The sequence below is a fragment of the Ischnura elegans genome, chromosome X (assembly GCF_921293095.1).
Source record: "Ischnura elegans chromosome X, ioIscEleg1.1, whole genome shotgun sequence".
NCBI classification, from domain to species: Eukaryota; Metazoa; Arthropoda; class Insecta; order Odonata; family Coenagrionidae; genus Ischnura; species Ischnura elegans.
In genome coordinates this window covers 31,225,785-31,248,165 of record NC_060259.1, presented here as the reverse complement: position 1 = coordinate 31,248,165, position 22,381 = coordinate 31,225,785, and the positions used below count along the sequence as shown (strand labels likewise).

At 38.6% G+C, this 22,381-nt stretch overlaps 1 protein-coding gene and 1 long non-coding RNA gene across 2 annotated transcripts in view; both read right to left on the bottom strand.

Annotated features, from left to right (window-relative positions):
* LOC124170800 (MOXD1 homolog 2-like) overlaps positions 1-22,381 on the bottom strand; it is a 969,195-nt gene that overhangs the window by 411,571 nt on the left and 535,243 nt on the right. The gene's annotated exons all lie outside the window — the stretch shown is intronic.
* LOC124170801 lies at positions 20,355-21,816 on the bottom strand. Its single transcript, XR_006867588.1, has 2 exons — positions 21,411-21,816; positions 20,355-20,616 (listed from the first exon to the last, which is right to left on the bottom strand). It is a non-coding gene; the product is annotated as an uncharacterized LOC124170801 (long non-coding RNA).

The window sequence follows — 22,381 nt, the reverse complement described above, 5'->3', positions numbered from 1 at the left end:
CACTCTGAGATATATTAATCGATTTACTGCTAAATTTGTCAATAAACTGGTCATGCGGGAGATGAGAAATGAGTCGCAAGGTAAGGCGTTTAAAATTGACGACGATTTTTCAACAAAAAATTTTATTAGATGCTAAAAAAATATATAAACCGAGGAAATTTCTCACGGTTTCGTGTCAGAGCGAATGATTCAATTCCCTCGTTTAATCAAATATCCATTTGAGTTCTCCAATAATCATAAAATTATCAAAGCCATAATTGAAAAACGTACTGAGGTAACAATTTGTGACTACTTATCCCTATCAGGGGGCGTCACTATTCAATCAAGTAGTCAAATATAAACATCTAAGTAATAATTTACGAAAGTACAAAAGTAACAGTTCGTTACTACGTATGGCCCAACCCAGCAGGGGTAGTAAGCGTTGGGATCAGGGGAGGAGGCATATAGCCACTCCATCGCTGTAACATTTATCCATTTGAGTACAGTAACCATTTAAGTGCCCAAGTAATAATTCAAGACGGTACTCAGGCAACAATGTGTGACTACTTGAGGCCCAACCCTAGCGGGGATTGCCAACGGGGCCAAGAGGAGGCGTATATCCATTCAATCGCGTAATCAGATATCCATTTCAGTGCCCTAGTAATCATTAAAGTATCCACGTAATAACTCAAGACGGTACTCAAGTAACAATGTGTGACTGCTTATGGCCCATCCCTAGCGGGGGTCGTCGACGGGTCCAAGCGTATGGGGGAGTCTCAATCGGCCGACAACACCCCCAACCCTTTCCCCGAAGCGGAGGGGTCGGCTATGCGAGCCGCGCCATCATCGAAAGCCATGCTGTGTGGGAGTGGGCGGACTCCGGGCGAGGCAGGCATAAATCTGTCGTGACAAGTGGGCATGGGGGCACGCAGGTGAGGGTGGCCGGTGTTTGTACGCGCGGAGTCGTCGCGAGACCCTCCCGCGAGCCTCTGGACCGAGCGGGCTCCTAAGACGCCCGTCGAAGAGGTGGTGGACTACGGCGGAGGAATGGCCCGTCGATTGCTGCGGACAAATAGTCATTGGAACCACCATGCGAACACATCAAAGTAGTGCAAGAAAAGCTATCGGTATGGACGCACGACCGGCCTGTTAAAGCTGTGCGAAAAATCCATAGAGTCAAGATTCGGTCAAGACGACTGACTTTTTTTCTCTGTAGATTTTTTGCACAATTTGTGCATTGCGGGTGACTCCGTAAAGTTATCACCGTGGCTGATGCCGATATACTTAAATCTGGCTATTCAGGCTGAAAATGGTTAAGAGCATCCACAAAACATTACTAAATCTTATGGTGTATATGTCACAAAAAAATTAATGTGCTAGTAAAATTTTTTACAAGCATACTTATGTTTCATTTAAACTTAAAAGGGAAATAACGCCTGGAAGAACCATAAGCACACATCGAGGTAGTGCAAGAGATGTCATTGGTATAGACGCACGACCGGCCTGTTCAGGCTGAAAGTTTTAAGAGCATCAACAGAGAGTTACTTACTTTCATGGTTAATTAGTCACTGATAATATCAACACGCTTGTAAAGCATTTATTTAGGGAAATAAAAAGCCTGGTATCATACACACACATTAAGGTAGTGCAAGAAAAGCCATTGGTATCGACGCACGACTGGCCTGTTTTGATTGAAAATGGTTAAGAGGATCCATAGAACGTTCCTTACTTTCATGGCGCATTGCTTACTGAAAAAATAAAGGATGAACTTTGTAAGATTAACTAAATTATAAAAAACCACGATCAGGGATTCATTACATGGCTACATCTCCATATTCAACCGTATCATAAAACCCGGGTCGTGGTTTTTAATAAATTAGTTAACCTTTTGAAGTTTATTCTTTCATTTACCGTGACGGAAAGGTTTCACAAAGTTAAGCCTGAAATCACCAGTTATAGAGGTAAAAATCTACGTGCTTGAAAAATATACTTTTTTACGGGGAAATAAAAAAGGCTTCTATAATTACATTTTGTACTAAATATAGTGATCACACTTAAGCTTCCGCAAGTGGCAGAGTGTAAGAAAAATTTTCTCATAGCTTCTCGAAGAAATACTCGTTTATTTCCCTATGATATGAAAAAATCGTCGGCTTCATAATATTTTCCTCGTGACACTAAATCGCCTTTCCATAAAATATCAGAAACGTCTTTGAAATATTCCAAAGCAGAATTTTTTTTACCCACTTTGGGGGGATTGGTTTTCCTGTGGCCACAAATTTTTGGAAGAACGAAATTTGTCTACTCATGTTTTATTAAAGGATTACGAGTTTCGTTCCATTTAAGAAACATACCGTGGGAGTGTAGTTCGCCTCTGAGTTAAGAAAGCACAAGCAATGCAGATAGAGCTCCGCTTTCTTCGTAATTTTTTTATCCTTCACATATTTATCTTTAAAAAAACAATTTAATATTCATTGATGGATCGTCGTCACCGTTCAACCAAAACAGAATCCAGCATTGATTTTAAAAGACTATCTTAACTCGTAATTTCTCTGCCTAGGGCAATTTATCGAACAAGATAATTGTTAATTATACAAGTGTCTGTACACGATAGATAATGCGCATTGCAAAATATTATGCAGATGTAAATAAATGGCCATATGCTACGCACGCAGCCGGCTGAGGTGACCGAGGCTCTTTAACTTGGCGAGTGATGTATCGACCGTCGTCAACACAAGAATCTCCCCCGGCAATTCAGCCCATTCCCTCGAGCAACTAGCGTCTAACCACACGCGAAATTAATAACGCCAGTGGCCGCCGAGGGATATCGGCGCGGTGAGAGACTACCTCCTTCCCCAGCGAGCCCTTCGCCTTCCGCCGCGTACCTCCGCCACTCCGCGCGCAACTTCCTCAATCAACTTTCTACCTCGAAAATCAATCAATATACTACAATTTTGTCGAAGAGCATCGAACTGTCGACCGCTGAGTCAATGGTAGGGTAGAAGAATTCTTAGGTAGAAGACAGTAGATTGGCATCCTGAAACAACCCATTACATTTTGAGTCGGAAAAAATAAGTTGATATCTCCGAAACTAATATTTCGATTGATTTGTCGATGGTCTACCCGGTGAATACGTTGTAACTCGCCATACAATAACCCAATGGTCACATTTAGTATAGCAGTTGGTGGGTTTTCTACCTATTCTCCTTTTGTAGATCATTGTCAATGCAATCGAAATATCAGCGTCAGATATATTTAATTTATGCAAATTTAATAACGATTCAAAATTAAACTGCATTCTGACATTTTCTAGCATACTTGTATTGTCTCCGGACATATTGCAAAGAGCAATTAGCAACTCAACTTAATAGTTCTATTTATTGCCATTGCTATAAAAAAACAAAGATTATTCGTACTCATACGATGGATTTACATTTCCCCACGAAGAGCAACGTTAAGGTTTCGCTGACAGCAGGCCCCGCAGCCTTCTAATTACCAGCGCTTTCCTTACCACCAGCGCTTTGCTTACGCTCTCTTTCAAGTCAACCTCTAACTACTATCCTTGAGGTATGTCACTTTTAAGACGCCAAAACTCCGGTGCCTTCATTTCTTCCCAACTTTTAAAATTCTTCAGAAGTGCAGGGTGAAAACTAGGCGGACTTGTAGAACGGGTCCCGGCAGCGTAACCTCTCACGGTTCTAATGGCGACTGTCATCGATAGCCAATAGTCGATGGCCGTTAACCTTTACCCATCGTGTAAGTCAATGGTCATTCATTGCCGACGGTCTAGAATCGTTTCTGAGACTCCGTCGACGGAGGTCGTCGTCTGTCGAATACTTTCGACAGTTGTCTTTAGCCGTCATTGACCACCAATAGTCGGAGCCTATCGATTGTCAATGGTCAGTCACAGCCAAGGACTTCCATGGCTGTCCACTGCCAAAGATAAAGTAGGTTACAGAATTCCATTCACTAAGGCCATAGATTTCCTATGGGCTTCGAGTAGGTATCATAGTCCTTCTCCAATGACGTCCAGTTGTGTCTTTTGGATACTATGACCATTTTAAAAAAACTTTGGTACCATTGTTATTGAATGCAACTCATCTAAAATCGAGTTACGAAAGAAATTACTAGCCCAAAAAATTACAAATTGTTTTTAAAGAGTTAAATTGACACTGCAGCATATTAGAAGTGAAATATAAGATAGATTAAAATAATTATGCCCACCAGGATAACCATTCAAAATCAAATTAGAACAATATTTGCAGTAAAAAAGTGAGACTGTAAATTCAGCTGTTAAGGCAATATATCGTTTCCTGAAATTCTGAAAGAATTCAATAAAACCAAAATTTGCCAGAGATTAAAGTTTTAGACGGACTATACACCTTGCTTTGAGGTGTGATACGGTATGGGGATATTACCAGTACCCTGATGATTTAATCCAGGTCTGTATTCAGCGATGCAAGTTCCATTAATCTATGCATAGACACTCATCACGGCGAGTTCCTTGACTCGATTCGGAGTAAATTAAGCAAGCCTCCCTGGATATACGACGGCGAGTACGTTCCCTCACGTCAGACATAACCCCTTGAAGCAAGACCCTCTTCGTCTACGATGAGCAAGAATCAATCCATTATCCAAACACGTTAGTTTCATGCACCTGCAACACGAGTGCCACGAAACATTTATTGAAGGAAAAAGTTTTAGTAATATAATTTGCGTTTGACATAAAAATTATAAGAACATCTCACCATCATAACTTACATCATCGTTTGACGTTTTTAAACTCAAAACGAAAAATTCCTATCCAACCGGATTCCAGTTCTCCTATTTCCATGATGTTAACAAAGGAGGATTACTCTGGAAACAGCGTTCCCGTGTTAAGTATATCGTAGAAAAGATCTGATAAAGTTTTAAATGTTAATGAGGTCTATCTCATGCCATTTATACTCAAGTGAATGGACTCACACGTTAATTGAGAAGAATTTTGTTATGACTGAATCATTTTTTATCCTATTTCCTAATTTTTTTTCCGAATTCGCGGATATTCAACCTTTTTCTGTATGTTCTTAGAAGACTATGCGATTCCATCTATGAGGATTTAAAAAACGAAAGGAATCACAATGGAATTAATATGGTAGATTGGAGCAGGAATTTTAAATCAAGGGGAGAAAATTAATTGCTAATGGAAGTATGGAAAGTTATTCGGGTTCTCCAACTCCATCTCGGCCGACGTTTTGACGGAGAACTTGTATATCGAAATGTCGGCCGAGATGAAGTTGGAGAACCTGACCCGGTCGAAATCCCGAAAAACCTTCCACGATTCGATACACCAGGAGAGCATTCACCATAAAATTTGGGTAGCATGCTTAATCAAAAGAATTAGTATCCTGCTTTTATGAGCAATTTAAAATTTATCTATGATAAATAAATAGCTATTAATTCTATCCGATCCATAGTATGATATGTATTTCATTCACTTGATTTAAATTCCACCTAAATTACTTTCAATCATTTCAATAATAGCATTTATACTTTCCCAATGAACTTTACATTGATATGGTGCATTGCTTCAGACTTGGCGAGAATGTAGAAGGGATATTTTATTTTATAGAATTTATTTTTCCTTTGATTCCTAATAACGTAAATATTTCAAGGAAAGAATAATATTAGGCAAAATATAGTGGCCAAAGTATTCGCCTACGCAGCAACATATTAATGCAAATATTTTACAAGTGGGGTTACTCACAATTAGATGCGCCTACCTAATGGACTTAAGCATCCCATACACTTATAACATTGTTTGACAACAAGGGTTTACAATCACCACAATCATCATTATCATCAATCGTTAAAATCACCACAAGTTTTACAATAATTTTGTTACATATGTTAAACAATCACTGCCATAAGCTTGAGAAATTTTAGTGCTAATGTATGAATGAATATATTACTCTCAAACATTGTTTTAATAAACAGAAGTCTTATGGTGATAAACAGTATCGATGGTGTTTGTTTTTAATTTCACCGTGGATTCACGCTCTATATCCCCAAAAAGAATTAGTTTTAAGCTCAGTGTGGGAATAAAAAATAAAAAATACAGGCTATTTTTGTAAACAGAGAATATTCCCATCACGATATAAAAATAACATGATGCTCGTCAATTGAATAAACACGGATCAGAATAAGGTAAATCTATACGGCAAAAATTGAAAAACATTTAAGTTAAAATTTAATAAAACTGGCGCGCTTATTGGAAGTTTGCTCTGGGATTTTAATATGAATGAAGAGCCGAGGGAAGTCAGTCGGCCTAGGGGCGGGCACGATCGCCCGGGGCAATATGGACTTGGCCCCCGCCGAAGGCTCGCCTCCATCCCACGGGTCCACTCGCAAACCCCCGCTCATTCCAAATCCACCCAAACATGCCACTTGAGCCATGGGCTCGCATTCGGACGACCCCATCCCAAAGACAGCGAACATACTCACTCGGTCCACCCCACCCGAAGCGGAGGAGCTGCCTCATGCCATCGATCCATGACCACCAATTACCGCGCACAAAGAACCATCGAGAGAAAATGGACAATAGGGTAGTTTCCTTCATCAAAGAAAACGAAAGACACTGATTGCGATTCGTTACCCACCATTACTGTATTCATAATATACAATTTATTTGGTTTTAGAATTCCCAGTTTAGAAGAATGTTAATGGTCAATTTTAACCTCATTTGAAAAAGGCCAGATTGGCGCCCATGCGATGCCATTCCAAGTGACGTCACAGGGACCTCGATGCTATACGAGTATTCGGGAGTTTTACATCGCCTGAGATTACCAATGCATACATGAGGCACAGAACTCAGGGAAACAACCCTTAATAATCACCTAGTAGAATGGCCTAAGGTCGGAAAGTTTCCTTCGTTTGATAGGGTATTAGTAATACTTATTCAAGCAAAGCACTAAGTGCTAGCAGGGTACTCTGCTACCTGCCAGCAGTCTGCATTGTAACAGCACTCATAGCCTCGCACCAAGGTGGCCTCACACGGCGGCATCTGGACCCAGAATGACGTCACACGGGCTTATCCCAGCATTCATACTTAGCCGTCGCGTTTTCACGCGTTTGAAAATTTTCACTTTTATTTTAATAGCGAAAAAAGGAATCGTATTTTGAAAATCTAAAAGCGTGAAAAACGTACTCCAGGAATGATAACCTTTCGATTTAGGCAATTAAAAATTAATGCGAAACCACGCTATTATGGAATCCAAGGGAACTACGTAGACACGGCCGGCCCTATTCAATTCCGTATAACCTTGATTTATGCTGTCATTTAGGGCGCATTTTAATCGGTTTTCAAATATGTCCCCAACGCAGCCGTGAGTTCAGAGCCAAGCGTATATTGCCGTGCTTATACGAGAGGAATAGCGTTTATATGTTATGAATTTGATAGATTATTTCATCTAAAATATAAATTTTGGCTTAGAGCCCTACTTATAGCATATTTTTGCTTGTCATACTGATCGCTTTACCATCGGCTACGCTAGTGACGACTTAGGTTAATCCATTTTAGTGCGCAGTAGGCGATAGTACTATATCTAGTCGCCAACTGTAGAATCCTGTGATGAAATATTCGTGATTAAATAGCTCGACGCTGCCGCAAACTTAATTTCGAAAAATCCACATTCTACGCCATTGTCAACTGTACTGCAAAGTGTTGTTCATAGTTTCAGATTAAAAGTAGATGCCGATTTCTAATGCTCAAGTGTAGGCGGTCGGTAAAGCTAGCATCAGTCTCGTCCTGGGTGGTAAAATACTACACCGGCGTCTTTCAAAACCTAGAATTCTCCGGGGTCGCACAAGATCATGCATCTTCTCCGCTCCATTTTTGTGCATTTCGTATTGCTAGCTTAAAAGTCACACTGTCAATAGAAATTTTCAAAGAATAGATACGGAACACTTTCCACAGTTTACATGTGCCTTAAAGATGAAAATTATGCCCCGATATTTTTTTCGATATGACATTTTCAATTTGGAGATTGAAATATATTCTGACAATGGCCTCTTTTCTGCACCATGAAGTTTCCAAGATGAAATGGTAACTTTTGCACATGTAACAAGCCAAGTAAATGACTAAATAAGAGGAAGTGTTGCAAGGAACAATGACTAGTTTGCATTACAACGGAATATTCGAGCTAGCATAGTAGCACCTAATAGATTCCTCTGTTCAAGCGTGTATAACATTTATTATAAGGTATAGCTAATGTTGCAACACATATTCATTATTTTAGTAAAAATGAACGCTATAGGTGCGGCAAACAACAGAGAGTACGCAGCAAGTGAGGCACAAATAATTCATTCAAAAAAGATATAAAGAACATATATTTTTCCATTCAACTTACTTATTAGGCCGACTCTCTTTTACCTGAAGATTTCAAGATGACAGTGAAACTCTTTTCCCATATTTGAGAAAAAATATTTGAGAAAAGGTGGGAATAAATACTTCAACGCGCGTTCAACAAGTAAAAATGCATAGAAGCACAATTAACTGCAATGTATGTGGCCAAGAGGGCTGCATAGAGGAGGCCCAATTCCACCCCATAGAAGGCTGATTTCTGCTGCCACTTGGTCGCATTTTAATCTGTTTCCAAAAATGTCCGCGGCGTGCTGATGAGTGCAATGCGATCCACTTTTTCCATTGTTATGCCTTAATATGCTTCTAATTGCGATTAATAACATTAAAATTTTGTAAATTTGATATTTCACATCATCATGTATATAAATATCGATTAACACCCTAAATTATACCATATTTCCCCGTGAAGCTCGGATCAATTTGCCCGTCAGCGGCACGGGTGGCGACTTCTGTAAACACATTTAAATGCGCGGTACACATTTTGGGACCAAATGGAGGATCCTCTTATTTAATCTTCGTGTATGCGGCAAGGAGACAGTACGGTAACGCAGCTAGTGAGCTACAAATATTTCATTCAGCTCAGACGTAAAGAACACATATTTTCCATTCAAACTCGCCACCAAGTCACCTGGTCCCTCTCCGAGAACCAATGCCGCACTTTTTCCTTCGCGCACACCCCGAGCTTCGCTGAGCAGTATTTCTCCCTCCCCATACATTTCGACGTCATGAGCAAGGAAAAATGGTGGGGGAATTTATATAAATAGGCGGCGGAGTGGGTGGAAGAGGAGTTGGTTTGAATAACCGGTCCGTTCGCTGCGAGTGGTGGAGGAGGGTGCGAGGCAGAGTTAAGAAATAGAGGCGGTAGGAAGAGAGTAGGGATAGGGAGGGAAAAAGACGGCTCACAGCAGAAGTGCTCCACCATTCACCACCGCAGACAAGAACTACAAATTGGCTCCGATAAAGTTCCCCGCGGAGAAATATCGCCCCCTCCCCCCTCGGCCCGGAGACGGGAGAAAAGGAGGCTTTTTGTCCGCGCTAAAAACACCGAGAGGATATTAAAGCGCGGAGTGGTCTTTATCTAATTCCACCCTTAGGGCTGCCGACCATTAGGAGGTGAGGCGGTCGAGTAGAACGCATGGGGCCCGGAAGGGAGGCCCCTGGACATTTATCGGAATTTTCAATCGAAAGTGATCCCGCGAGGCCATAAGTAGTTTGAAGGACTGATTCAAGAATAGAACTGTGGAGGGGAAATTATATGAACCTTGACCTAGACTAGAACCAGAATCCACATAAGTTGACGCTGCTATGTAGAAAAAATCATTCTTATTGACCTGTAATGGCACCAGGATTCATCCATGGAGTAATTTAAACTTAAAGTAACAAGGAGTGACGTTATAGTCGGCGGACTTGGCGCCCTCGCCTCGCGGATCCAGGTGTCGAGGGTTCTTATTCCCCCGAGGTGGATTTTCTCCCATTCTAGGCATGTGTGTTTGTGTCAACTAAATTGTAATAAAGGACTGTATTATTACTAATTTTGGTCGATAAATAAAAAAATAATTTTTCATTATTAAAATTTAGCGGCTTAAAAAAGTGATATGAAGGCAGTAATAGTTACAGCCTCGAAGTTAAAACCAGGGTCAAACAAATATATATTTTGTAGCATCGTGTAAAGATATTTATTTGCCATTTTGAAATTGTTCCTTCCCACGATCTTTTCCCGGAGAATCGAATCTCCGACTCAGAGCACTCTAAATTAACGCCAAAAGTTCACCTAATAGAGCTTGCGCCACCTTCCGTGGTTACATCTGTCACAGTAGTAAGTGAGGATTCTCGTTAAAGGCAGGGCCAACATTAATTAATTTACCCGCTGGTGTTTTCAAAATAAACACGTAATTAAGGATTACTATGTTTATGTTCACCACTAGCTTCTTCGCTTGATTTCCTACAATACTGTCTTGAAAGAAGGGAAATTAAATTTTAGGAATAATATCGTTCTCACAAGAAGTGCGACTCATACATTCAGCGTCAACCCAGAGCTTACAACACAGCGAAAATTAAACAGAAAAAGACGAAAACGTTATTTATTAAAACGTTAAATTGTCAAGAGCAACTAGAATTTTTTATTTCGCACTTAAATCCGACAATAATCTACGAAGAGAAAAATGGTTTTACGCGAAATTGCAATATCATTCAGTTTCAGACGATTCAAGGTAATTTTATCATTCATTCTGGATTTTTTGCCCAAGGAAATTTTTTTTTTAATTGTCCTGCGCCAATTTTAGAACCCGGATTGAAAATAGAGCTGAAAATATGCCTCGGTGGTACATCATTTAATATACGCAAACTAAATTAATGGTTGCATTTTAATTAGAAAATGCGTGGAAAATATTTTGTGAATATTTCACTCAATACCGACGGTAAAAGTACTGGCTGCATTGCGGCAACGCATTCAGTAAGATTACGCAAACATTTCATCATTCACAATATTCATCCTTACACGTATTATTACCGCAGAAAAACATTTCACAGAGTGGCATATGATATCCCTTTTTTCCCTCTATAAAAAGACTTGTTTTAAGATCATGTTCCTACTTAGGCGTCATACTTTCCAGCGGTCATGGCATGAAAGTTGTTGGTCGAAATAAATTCCCCGTAAGCTTGAGGACATTCTGAAGTTTCCCAAGAGTCTCTCGGTAAAATAAAACGGTACCTTTGCTAACGTTAGAGAGCATTTTTACTTGAGGATTAATTTCCTTCGGACAATCGCATTACAGTTGAACCCTCACGAAGCCTGTTGGTACCTATCTACTCAAGAATACCATTTTTTGACCCACGCATCGAGTTGAACATTAAATAAAAAACATAAACCAACGAGAAGTCGGAAGCGGAATTCTCGAAAAAAAGATGACCTCCCCGTTTTGCAGCAAAAATAATTTCCTGCCCATTTCGTGAGGAAATGCATCTTGAGACCCCATTTCGTGAGCAGCAGGTTATGGTGTGAGTTCCATTGAATTTTGAATGAGTTTTGGAGGTGAAAATGGCGTTTCTCGTCTGTCTAGTTTCGTGTGCCAACAAAACAAGAGGATAAATGCGTCATTGCAGAGGTCATAAATCAACCGGCTAGATATGACCATGTGTCCCGCAGCCCTAGGTCAGTTTCGACCGAAGGAAATGCTAAGAGATATGTGGGCCAAGAGAAAACCACTCAGAAGAAATGAAGGAAATAGCCGAGGAAATAAAGGAATACTATCTGGATTGGTATCGGGGTAAAAATATGGCCGCGTCGTCACTTACACAAGTTTTGCAGGGTGCACCTTATTTTTGAAAGAAAAACTGCCGCGGAAAGAGCCGAAGAGTTCGCACGATCCCATTTCTCAAAATTTGAGAAGATTGGTAAATGAAGACGAAGAACTCATGGTAATATGAAAAAGCGTGGAACAGTACTAATATAGAGTGCTTGAACACTTGGAGTGGTCGCGCATATCCTAAAGATGTGGTATAATATAATCCTAACCTGCCGGTGGCAGAATTCACATTAAATGCCATGGAAAAAAATTCCATTCCAAAATAAATCTGGAAAGCCAAAAGTCCGACTTTCGATATTCTTAACGGAATATTTCCCAAGACACTTATTGAAAACAGCGGGATAGCTACAAAAATGGCAAGTAAAAAAATTAATTCCCTATTAACGATAGGAGTGTATTGAGCAGCTTTTCATTACTTAATTCTATTCCAGTCTTTTTCGGCTTTCTCATAAAAACTGCAAGCATACATTCAATATACTGACAAATTTATCGGAATTTAAAATATCACTCGACCCATTTCCACCACTTTCTTTTAAAAATGAAACAAATATGGTTAAACACGGCGAGAGAAATTAGTCCCTGAAACTTTTATTATTATTCGTAATGAAAAACATTTGTCTACTATACTTCACGTTTACATTCATTTTACGATTTTAATAATGTAATCTCTATTTATTCTAACTGATATATTATAGCAGATTTCCGCATATATTAACAGTTTTCCGTTCAGCTAAATTATGATTTTATCTACTATTCATACCAATACCGGGATAGCTCCCCATTTCTTTAAGTAATCACACTTTCCAATTTCTGGAAAAATGGCTCAGTTTATTTATATTTATAAGGTAATTATTTCCATGAGTCGCCACCTTAAAATAATTAAAACTCATACAGCGTGATATGATAAATATTGGACTGCAAACAAGACAGTTATTTATCAGATTTAGTTTTTTTTCGAATGCAATATTCATCTAAGCGTCAATAATCCTTTTAACTCTCACCTCATTAATTGATAAGGGCTGAGCACATTTCCGCTCTTTGTAATCAAGCCAAATCCGATTATGTTAGATTAATAGACTCGCTCGACGGCTGATGAGAATAAATTCAAGCTTTTCTGATAATATGCTCCCAAATGAGTTTCCGCTCTAGTAAAAACAAAGAGAAATTCTGGAAGCCTGTCACCGTAATCTGATCCATTTGGAGCTAACTCCGAAATGCACTATAAAATCTTTTTGGAAATGGGGTAACAGGGCAAATAACCCAGCTACGTATAAAAATATTAAAACTTCATATTTCAATAAACTTATTAACTACTGTGAACCACCACTCTTGGCCATGAGCATATTCACCGAAGACACACTGTCATTGAACACCTAGGGTAGTTTGGATAGGTGAGGGTAGAGCTCACCCAGAAGTAAACTACAGCGTGTGAATACAAAAATTAAGGGTAGGGAGAAAGCACCAGGTACTTTCCACACTCCTACATGTATTGTATTTCCAAAAGCTACAACGCAGAACGAGGAATTTTGGACAGTTGTGCCAGAAGGATTAACCCGGAACTCGGAAAGTAGCCTCTATATCTTCTTAGCCAACACGTTCACCATACGTATGGAAACGTTTGAGGCTTGGCGTAGTGGAAATTCTATACATCCAAGACACAATATTATCTAGAAATGGTATTTTACACAGTTAAATATAAATATAACTCCACTACCAACCACGATTTTGACACTAAAAACCTTGAAATTGGCATAGAGTGTCGAAACCATGGTCGGTAGTGGGTTAAGTATGTATTAATATGGTAATTAGTATGGCAATAGCCATTCTTTTTTTGTATTTTACCATGGATACGATCACCTTTTATTATCTCATAATAAAAAAGTAAGCAGTGAATCTATTACATCTATTCCTTTCCATAATTTATAATTATTTTTCTAAGTATCCCAAAGTATAGGCCTTTGTGCAGATTTTTTGCGTTCAATACGTAAAAATAACTACTCAATAGAATTGTTTAACTACTCACTTAATTACCTCAGAAAATTATGATCTATATCGGAAATTGGTTCACTATCCCGTTCAAGGGTAAAATGTGGGTTTTTAAAAATACGCTAATGATTAGTTGAGCATGTACCTTTAAAGTATTCCCTAAATGCATCGCAATTTTAAGAACGTAATGGGTCAGCTCCCATATTGATTACAAGGGCAAGAGAGATGTTTTTTTTTTTCTTAGCCGTCAGACAGAACCTGGAGATAATAGGGGTTGAACCGCTCCCGGTTTTGAGGGTGGAAGAGAAAGAAAAAAACTATTAAAAAAAGCCTTTCGGCGCTTAAAACTCTTTCGAGTGTGATAATTGGTGAGCAGAGGGAAACTTGCGATGAAAAGCGAGCAAAGAGCATGGAGCGGGAGGGGGCTTAAGATGCGAGGGGGAGGAAGAGAAGGGGCTGGATGAGTTGAAAACTATGAGCTAAGAATCATCAGGGGATGAAAAATGGAAAGGGGAATACGCCTTGAACACGGGCGTCTGACGGCGAGTCCGCTCATGAATCGGTGGATAAATTCCCACAGAAAAAAAAGTTATAATTAAATCAATATACATGGCGAGAAAATATCATTTGAATTGATTATCAAGCAAACTTACATCGCACCCTATCCAGCGTTTCCAAAATTACTTCGTCACATACAAAAATAGTTTATTACTCAAAAGGAAAAAAAAACTTTTCAGAAAATATAGGTGAATTGGAGTCCTGGATCCCTGAGGACGATGGGCGAGTTGGACATGGGAACATTGGAAAAATATATAGAGGACCTCATCCGGTTAAGACCCTAGAAGTGTTCAGCTGCTACAAGGGAGGCATTTCATGAGAAATCACTACGATTATTTGGTAGGGATTCATACTTTTCGCTATGATACAGAATTTTTTGCGTCGACATACAAGTGATCCCAAGAATAGAACTGACAACATCTCTAATTCAAGGAAATTCAGCATTAACATATTTCAACAGTATTAAGAATCCTTACGTCATAGCCTTGGCATACAGTTACCCAGTCTTGAACCGATTCATGCACCAGAGTAGATATGCCTAAAACGTCTTCACGTCAATGTTTAGGGGAGATGACTCCAGAGTAAGCATATTATCATCACGCAAGGCTTATTAGGCTGTAGGTTCATTAGCATGGCATTGCTTCACCATGAAACAAAGGAATTTATGACAGCAAGACCAAACAGAGCTTGAACTAATTAGCTATAAACCAGTACCATATCTTTCACTATTGAATTAGCCCACTAGATTCAAGATTATTTTGATTGTTAATGAAAAAAAGAATATAATCAAATAATGCAACAATTATGACTCCTCAGAGATTTAATAAACTAGACGCGACCCTGGTATCGACATAAAACGTCTTATTCAGGTGCAGACTCCCTATAGAAATTCATGCATATGTAGTTTACCCAAGTCTTGGTAGGGAGCTGGAACGGGTGGCAATATACCCAAATCTTCCTCCTCTTCGCCTCTACTTACTAACTTAGTACGCTATAAAAGAAATAATGTCTTTTCTGCTCCCAAGGAGATGATTTTTTTGCGTAAAAACCCAGAACTCCTCTAGATTTTATAAAATATAGGAATTATTGAATCACAAAAATCACAATCAAAATTTATTTATGAATCGAGAGCATAGATTATGGCTCTAAGTTACTGAACTTGGTAGGTTTCCTAATTATTACAAAGCACAGAGATGTTACATACAGTCACGGGGAAGAAATAAGCTTTGCATTTTTAAAGATGTAATGGATGGAAAAGGGAGGCAAGGCGTTAAAGAACACTGGTTGCATTGCGCAGCGAGAGCAGCTATGGACGCCTACAAGTCTAGTCTTTTGATGAATGAGCTGCATTATTATGCAAAAAATATTGGAAGTAACTTGACGGCTAATTAACAGACGTCTTGTATAGGTACCAAAGGTATATTAGCCATAGGAAGAAGAATGTAAATTACAAACAGAATTTGCATTAGGAATTCAAGGAATACGGTAGAAAAATAGCCCGCTGACTACCAATATACCGTACATATGTTGAACCAATCACGGAGAGAGAAGATCTTTGTGATGTGCTACGTATTTGACTGCAGACGTTACCTCATTACCGATTTGTGCCTCTGATTTCACTCGTTAAGCAAGTTTACATAAAAAAGTTTCCTTTGATGATGACTGTACAGTGATATTCTGCCTAGGAAATCACAGGTATTGATTGAGATCATTACTGCTAACTAATTTTTATAATTGGTGACTGTATTACCTTCAATTGCATGTGAACTGACCTCGTGGAATTTTCTCGTGGTTATTTATTTATGTTGACCAGTTTGAGTCTGTATCCCCAAAATTTTCAGGTGATAATAAATAAATATTTAACCACCTCACACTTTTATTCATTATTAACAGTTGAAAATTCCAAGTTTCAATTTAATGAGATGGTACAAATAATGTAGAGATTGTCGGTACTATGTAATATGCAGTGATATTACATATAGTATTAACTTTGTTAAAAAAACAGGAAATCAACAAATTGTAAATGAAATGGGTGGAATAATACCTATCCAGCCCTACGAATTTTCCATACCTAATAATATTAAAAAAAAAAACGAAAACTTGCGGAAATAATTTTCGCCCGCTAGTGATTTTACGGATATAAGATCCTCATCTCCCTTCTCCCTCCGACTGCAAATTCTATTTTAACAAAAGACTTTTTCCCCACCTGACGCACAAAACTGCTTTTCTAGAGGTGGGCAGAACAAATTTCCGTATGACCTCATAAAACGCTTTTAACTCCGAGTCTCGGTATAACAGATCGTTCTGCAGCCAGTAAAGGACATTTTTCAACCAATAAGCCGTGGAAGTAACTCACGCACGCATTTTACTACGCTTAGAACTCATTCAAAAGGGGCGCCCAAAAAACAGAGAAAACAATGAATTTGAGAAATATTACGGAAAAGGCTAAAAACGATACGATGCGGTATGATAGCAATAAAAACTAAACTTAACATTCATAAAATTTGAAAAATAATCTACGACGTGGAGAGATTTTTCTAACACCTTCAAATTTAATTAAATTCCGGAGACAAATCATTTTGAGCCAGCAGCCAAATTTTACTCATGTTCCTAAATAACATTTTTTAAATACTGCATAAAATATATTCACGTTGTTGCACGAGTACCAGGAAAAAATAATATTTTTCCTTTTCCTAAGCACGTACCTTCGACTAAAAAAAACAAACACGTGAGATTATTGGGTGAGTAAAATGCAATTATCGCACGGGAAGCCACTCTTGACATATTTTCACACAAGGGCTGCATTTAGTTCTTGCCTCTAAAAAGCACATTATAACCACAATAAATACTGAGGCAGGTGAATTTTTTAATATTTAGATGCACTTTATGTCTTTAGAAATCAAATATACAAACAAATGTATATGAAAATAATTTCCTGGTCCTGCTTAACCTTACAAGGCTTACCAGCAGGTGGTAATTTAAATTATGCGATCGAAGAATACTCTTAAGCAACAGTTGCCCAATACGATTAACTCAAAAATATAGTTTACAACACAAAAAAAAACAAGAATCTCCCCTGTCTGTCACTAAATTCATAGTAAATATATGCTGTCATAAATCCACATAAACAATGAAATCTTAAAAAAAATTCACGTAATAATTTCGTAAGTGTGATCGGATTCAAAATTTTCGTTATATAACCCGGTTCGAATGCTCTGAATTACTATGTATCTGTTAACGCCAGGAACTATGTATCTGTTAACCAGGATAAAGATATACATAATGTATAAGGTATTTAAAACAAAGTTTCTATTCATACAATTAGATATAACCATAAGTGTCACGTACTCGTAGTGAATCTATGCAATAAAATGTGCACGATACATTATTGGGGGCACAATATTTTCACATACTTACGTATAGAGGGGTATGGGAGGAAAAAAAGGTTGAAAACCAATGAGCCAAATCATTAAGAGCAATATGCTACCAAAAACCTTGTATTGCTGCATTGCATTTATGTAGTTTTATGCATATTAATAGGATTATCCAATGCATATAAAAGGGATTTATCCGCGTCACAGTGTCAGGGAGAAGTATTACATGGAGCGTGGCAATTTTCCGCATTGCATCACATGATGACCGGCATGATTTCTCGCCCCGTATTTACACCATGGCTAAGTGGAACACGGCAAAATGGGCCCCAGAGCAATACCATTCCGAGTTCCACAATTTGCAGCGCAGTTAAAGAGGGAGGGAAAAAAATACGGTTGCTTCCACCATATTCACAGTGGCTTGCCTAAAAGGGTAAATTCCCATTCTATCAATAGAAGGAAGGCCAGAAAATCCAAACCCGTTCTTCCGTTGGATGTCTGGAGTACTTCGCGAACAAACAGCCATCAGCGACATGACAGACATTTCCATGGAGCTCGTAGCACCCTCTAACAAAGACATCGTGTTCCTCTAACGATGCCTGGGTCATGATTTAATGGCTGTGCATCATAGCCGAGGGATAAAAAAGCGGAAAAGATATTTTACTAAATGGCCATGATCGCTCACTTGAAATGCTGAAATTATTTAACCTCTATAACCTTGCACTTGTGAAAAACTAGGTCCGAACCGCAAAAGTTTATTTAACCATTAATTATCTAGCACCAGTCCCAATTTCAACAAATATTCTTCATTTAATTAAATGATCTTGGAATCAGTTTGTTAAACAATTCTGAGGAGCTAGGCTCTGAGAGGGAGAAGACTTAGGCTCAAGTGACGGTGAAAAATGTACCGAAGGTTAATTTCAATAGCTCAAAATACCTCGTGGGAAAACACATAATTCGTTGAAAATGTTATAAATATAAACTCATTAAATACCACTTTTAACGCACTCAGAGTCAAAACAAAAATATTATGTTTTGCGGCTACTGGAGAGGGAATTGTTTAGTAATAGGTAATATTAGTTAATCAATGGGTTCGACAACAATTTTTCTGAAGTTATATAACTGAAAAAACCTTGCCACCATGTGGCACTGTGAAGTGTAAGTGGCTTAGGGCCGTATTAATAGTCGACCCCCAGGGGTCCCCTAGCTCTAGGTATCCCCTTACAGTACCCCACGCACAAATCTAGTATTAATAGTCGTCCCCTAGGCTGTAGGGGCCCCCTTGCAGTCCCCTACAATGGGAGCGGAGTGAGCCTCACCTTGCGACATGTGCATGAAGCGGAGAAAACAGGTACTACTGGAATTGTAAGCAGAAATCTTTAGTTGCTTTCGTATTTTATTGACTTCATGCTGCTGCTTGTTCCAATACGTTCGTAGCTGTTTTGCTCACCTTAAAAAGTTACTCATTTACGCCTTTATTCATCTCCATATTAATTCATACCATACCATTTATTCACCCTGGCACATTGCTCATTCAAAAATCGTTTCGTTTTCACCCATTTTCATTAATTTCACCATATCCCTTTCATCTCAACCTTTTCCTGTGTATCACTTCGCTGAATATACGTTCATATTTTCCCATTTACCCGTGATTTGGGTTATCTTTGACGGTGATGGACAGCCTGGAGGCCTTTGTTCGTCGTCTCGATAGATTAGCGAGCCAACATCTGAGATTGAAGAAGTTTTACGTCCGTGATGCGCAAAATCCATTCGATTTTTTTAGGGATACAGAGTTCCTGCAGCGGTACCGGTTTCCTAAGGAAGCCGTGAGAGGGCCTCTGCTTGAGATGGTGCGGCCTTATTTCGTCGGTCCTTAGTGAATCTCCGGTTAGAGAGTGTATACGAGGTTCAATACATCTGTGTGAAATCATGCGTAGGACAAACTAAAAGGGCCATACAATGCTGAATAAAAGAACATGCTCGAACACTAAACAATAGAAAAGAAGAGAAATCAGAAATTTTTCAACAGGTCTTGTCAGAGCCAGGTCATGAAATCAATTTTGATAAAGCAAAAATCTTGGCCAAAGAAACTCAATATGTCGTAGTAGAATAATCAGAGAATCTGTGTAAGTTACCAAAAGACCATAAAATATGAATCGGGAAGACGGTTACACCCTTTCCAGCACCTGGAAACGCTTGTTTCTGGACCTCAGAAGGACCCCCCTGTCCCGTATGGGGACCAATCAGCGACGGGCAAGCGCTCCCTCAATCTGGCGCCACCGTATAAACAACGGGCAATCAGAAGCACTCTCCATTTCAGCCTGGCTTGAGGACACCTACAGCACAATTGGTAAAACGTCGCCATCAAAATGACAGCGCGGACGGAACCAGGACATCTATCCAACAACTTACTAGTGGTATTATTCGATCTTGGGAATGCAATTACTAAAAACCTTTAAAACACAAAGGCCACATTATCTGGTTTTTATTCCGCAACATTACCTCCTCAGTCTCAGTTTTCAGTGTTTGCTCCACAAAAAAATTGTATCTTGGAGCTTTTGGTCACCAGTGCGAATTAGGTACCTTGACCTACCACTATTCAACTTTGTAGTCTATTATTTTTTTGGCTGTTGCTAGATGCCAAAACTTGTTCCAAATCCATTTCCCTTAATAACAGGCACCGATTTCCTAATGTTCAGCCATTATCTCATGCTTTCATGATAGGAATTAACGAGTTGAAGGAATGAATTTATATGCAAATTTAAAAAAATTTAAATATATTTTATAAAAATAAAATTTACAAATTAGGGGTCACGTTTCCCACAAAACTATTTCAGTTGTGCTTCCGCCAGCTTTCTAGCGGCCACAGCTTGCCTCAGTCTATCTTTTGTTATTTTGTCCTTCTCCAGGGATCTTTTTATCTTCATTTCATACAATCTTCGTAAATAGTTCCTCTCCTCTTCCATTATTTTCAACCTGGCCCTTAACTCCCTCTCAGCAATGTCCATGGAAGTATTGGCTGAAAGCATCCAGGAAGCAATTATAAATTAGCAACAATATATCATACATCATTTTGTAAGAAAAAATAAATAAACAGAGCTGAAAGCATGATCATTTTTCAATTTCTTTTAATCACAGAAAATGTAGCACTGTGACTTAAACGACATATTTTTTCGAAAGCTTTTACATTAAAATGTCAAATAGATGGTTATAAATTTTATCCTACAGCCTCCCAAAGCTTCTATTTAAATAATTTTCGATAGAATTTGCACCGAGTCCAACGGCTAATATCATTTCAGTTAATAGTGCAATATTACTAGCTATCAAAATACTAGGACTATTTACCCCAGCTAATTTTCAAGGGATATTAAGGACTATTATTCATTGTCATTAAAATTAGCAAATTCACATTTAATCACACCAAAGAAATTAATACAGTAGTTAGCAAATAATGCAAGAGCAAAAAAACACCCGAATTTCAGAAACACCGTTTTTCAGGCTCAATAGGCAAATAAATATGCGCCCGTCATCACGTAAAAACTCATACCGTAATACATTCCACATATTACTCCAACCCACATTACTGGATCCTCTCAGAATGAAAGCACACTTTACTTTCTTTACCTCAAATATTCTGTTGCTAAATAGATACGCTGCAATCTCTTTATGAAATCGACAGAAAATGCTGAATCCGACTAGGCGAGGATGTACTTCAACATTGTATTACCAACTACGTAAAATCAGTTAACTGCAGATAAATACCTGAAAGAGATATCCTAAACTTACCTTTACTTGCAAAGCCTTTTTATTTACCTTTTCAGTTATTTTACATCTATTCTAGCAACATCGCGGTGACAGTTGAACTCACTCCGTACAGCTAGCCACGCCTTCTTCTTCGCCTTGCATTGAACGCTGTCCGTTCTCTTGTTTTCAATGGAACATTTATATTTTTCAATCAAATTGTACAATATTTTCTTCTCCGTAGCTGAAAACAAATCATTTCGCGCCGACATCTCAAGTTCTTTGTATAAAAACACCTATAAAAATAAAGTAAATAAATACCTTTGTTGTTGTTACGGCCCATAGTTACCACGTTCGGAGTCCCCTTACTAGGGGAGTCCAAGGGGACGACTATTAATACCGATGTTGAAGATTCCCCTTGAAGTCCCTTGGGAAGGGTGCCCCTAGGGGACCCTTAGGGGAACGACTATTAATACGGCCCTTAATATCTCATCTAAAATACATAAATACTTAGCAATGTCGATATACTATATTGCATATATATCAGGCAAAAACTACAACATAGCATCTTTGGGATTTCCTTTGCGCATACGCTACAGCTCAAACATATACAAGGTTACATTATGCAAAGTATCTACTTGTTCAACGACTATAAAAATACACCCGCTTTATTTTTCCGCTTTATGAACTTGACGCAATCGAAAGACTCAAATCTTATCCTAAGTAAAATGAAGATATTGCCATAATTAAATAATATAAGCATTTAATTTGAATTATTGGATGATTGATAAGCTATTTTACTAAATAATTTAGCATTAAAGGTTCATATTCATAACTAATTGACGACTACAGAACAAATTCAATTCTTCGTCAAAGAATTTCCCCGTTCGATGAACCTTCGTCGGGAAAAATGTCTTATAGAGGGTTCACATCATTAATTCAACACACGAGTAGTCTAGCCTTCGGAAGTAGGTCTCTTTCATCGACACGTTTAATTTCATGGCGCGGGTAATTCAAAGATGAACGCCATCTGAATAATATTA